Source organism: Triticum aestivum, chromosome 4A, assembly GCF_018294505.1.
Source record: "Triticum aestivum cultivar Chinese Spring chromosome 4A, IWGSC CS RefSeq v2.1, whole genome shotgun sequence".
NCBI classification, from domain to species: domain Eukaryota; kingdom Viridiplantae; phylum Streptophyta; class Magnoliopsida; order Poales; family Poaceae; genus Triticum; species Triticum aestivum.
The window spans coordinates 620,577,961-620,581,418 of NC_057803.1; positions in this window are offsets into that span (position 1 = coordinate 620,577,961).

Consider the following 3,458-nt stretch of genomic DNA (forward strand, 5'->3'; position numbering starts at 1 on the left):
ACGAAGTCAAATCTTATGTGGAGATTTCTGCGGGTTTTTTTTTCTTTTTCTTTATCTTTGATTTGAGTCACTTAGACGAGCAATAACTAGACCACATCTAGATGTGCCCCATACACACCCATCTTATTTTTTGACATTTACAAACTCAAAATGTTCTAGTGGTTTCCATACTGAAAGACTTGCAAAGAAAGAGCCCAATAACTTCAAAGAGAAGTGAAGTTCCCCACCCGCAAAAAAAAAAAAGAGAAGTGAAGTTCCCAATCTACATATGTAAAATTCATAAATAGGTGTGCATTTCAATTATAAGTTGTTGAAACTAGTAAAATTATAGTTTCGACTTCTTTTAATGCGGTAACATCACTTTTCCATTTTCTATTATTTTGATTTGAATACCATAATGCCATTTTTACAATATTGAGTGAATTTCACAATTTTAAGCTCAAAATACCAAAACAAAAAAAACAAAAAATGGATCATTGAAATTTAATTTTACTTATCATGAAAGCTGGAACAATGTTTTCAAATCACTACCGGCAGTGAAAAACCATTTCGGTTTATTGGTGAAAACGAGTTCAGGAAGTGATAGTTCCTTGTGAAAGACTGCTTCATCATATGGTGTGACATCAATGCCATCATAAAATGTGTGGCAGAAAACGGTGGCATGTTGGAGAACAAGTATGATGCGTGTAGCCTGCTACAAATGTAAGAATGCTAGACGCATCACCGTGACTGAGGCTATGTGGGAAGAACTTTATTCCATTTTCAGGGAGCCGCCATCATCTCGCCTTCTTAAGTAGAACACAAACCTTAACAAAACTCGAAGAAACATCTAAGCCTTCCCGCCCGCAAGAGCCGGGATCCAAAGTGCCCCCATGGCCCTAAGGCCATCGAAGACGAGGCGTACCAGCAGCAGCGCTGACGGGAGGAGAGGAACCCTAAACTTTTTCGGGGAGAGGAGGCGGCCGTTGCATGGAGATTGAAACTTAATGTACCATAATTTATAGTTGTAAAATGCAAATTTGTAATTAAATTTATATATGGCTTAGACTTTCTAAGATCACTTTTTTAGTGTTTTACAATTCAAATAAAGACAAGTATTTTCAAGAGTACTCATGTAATTTCATAATATTTGATTCAAAGTCACCAACCATGCAACCTTTCAAATTCAAAGTCCTCAATACTTATTGTTTATCATGAATTTTTTGATATGACACTAACTTAGATTAATTAAGCATCAGGTTAATAATGCTGTTGATTTTAAAATCTATCAAAATTGTAGTTATTCATTAAGAGAAAATGCATATGCTCAGAGAGTGAAGTTCAGGATGTTGTACTGTCACACCCACAATGCGGCTATATCTCCCACGTGTCGGAGCACGACTTAGAGGCATAACCGCATGGTAGGCATGTCGCAAGAGGGGTAATCTTTACACATCTCATGTACTGAATAAGAAAAGGGATAAAGAGTTGGCTTACAATCGCCACTTCAAACATTACATAAATACATCATACATCAACCAGAATACAATCAAGGTCCGACTACGGAACCAAATAAAAGAAAGACAACCCCAAATGCTAGATCCCCGATCGACCCAACTGGGCTCCTCTACTGATCATCCGGAAAAGACACATAGTAACGGCCCGAATCCTCGTCGAACTCCCACTTGAGTTCGATAGTGTCATCTGCACTAGTATCATCAGCACCTGCAACTGTTTGAAAGTATCTGTGAGCCACGAGGACTCGACAATCTCACACTCTCGCAACCAAGACTATTTAATCTTAAGGAAGGGAAGGGGTAGTGAGGTGGAGCTGCAGCAAGCACTAGCATATATGGTGGCTAACTTACGCAAATGAGAGCGAGAAGAGAAGCAAAGCACGATCGAGAGCCTATAAGTGATCAAGAAGTGATCCTGAATCTACTTACGTTCAAGCATAACACGAGAACTGTGTTCACTTCCCGGACCCCGCCGAGAAGAGACCATCATGGCTACACACGCGGTTGATTCATTTTAATTAAGTTAAGTGTCAAGTTCTCTACAACCGGACATTAACAAATTCTCATCTGCCCATAACCACAGACACGGCTTTTGAAAGTTCAAAACCCTGCAGGGGTGTCCCAACTTAGCCCATCACAAGCTCTCACGGTCAACGAAGGATATTCCTTCTCCCAGGAAGACCCGATTAGACTCGGAATCCCGGTTACAAGACATTTCGATAATGGTAAAATAAGACCAGCAAAGCCACCCGATGTGCCGACATTCTAATAGGAGCTGCACATATCTCATTCTTAGGGCAACACTGGATTGTCCAAACTTCCGGTAGGCCAGCCCAGAGTTGCCCCTGGTGACCACCGGCGGCTGACAGGTTCGGACCAACACTTAGACAAGCACTGGCCCGGGGGGGGGGGGTTAAAATAAAGATGACCCTTGAGGCTGCAGAACTCAAGGGAAGGTGATAGGTTGTTAGGCAAATGTAAAACCAAAGTTGGGCCTTGCTGAAGGAGTTTTATTGAAAGTGAACTGTCAAGGGGTTCCCATAACACCCAACCGCGTAAGGGACGCAAAATCAAAGAACATAACACCGGTATGACGGAAACTAAGGCGGCAAGAGTGGAACAAAACACCAGGCATAAGGCCGAGGCTTCCACCCTTTACCAAGTATATAGGTGCATTAAAGTAAACAAGATATAATAATGATATCCCAACAATATCCATGTTCCAACATGGAACAGACTTCATCTTCACCTGCAACTAGCAACGCTATAAGAGGGGCTGAGCAAAGCGGTAACATAGCCAAACAACGATTTGCTAAGAAAGGTGGGATAGAGGCTTGACATGGCAATATGGGAGGCATGATATAGCAAGTAGTAGGTATCGCGGCATAGCAATAGAGCGAACAACTAGCAAGCAAAGATAGAAGTGATTTCGAGGGTATGACCATCTTGCCTGCAAAGTTCTCAGAGTTGACGAAAGCTTGATCCTCGTAAGCGTACTCAACGGGTTCCTCGACCACGTACTCATCTCCCGGGTCTACCCAAAGCAAGAACAAAATCAAAGGACCAGCAATCAATCACGGTGCAATGCACAACCAACATGATGCAAAACATGGCATGACATGTGGGATGTGATATGCAATGCATAAGCATGCTCTGGAAGGAAAATATTGATCAAGGCATCAAATTGGCAAACCATGAGTGCCGCTTGAAAGATGAGATGATTTCGGTCGAAATCGATATAAAGATCACCGGAATCGGATGCACGGTTTGCAAATGACAAGCAAAACAAGAATGGCACAATTCTGCGATTAACAACACAATGCCATCTAGGATGCAATAAGGAACTAGGCTACTGCACTCCAACATAGCAACAAAGTACATGGAAGTTATCTACTCAAGATGCTTGAATAAACATGAACACTAAGCTACGGCTAAATCACACAAGAGCAGGTTCAAACAAGC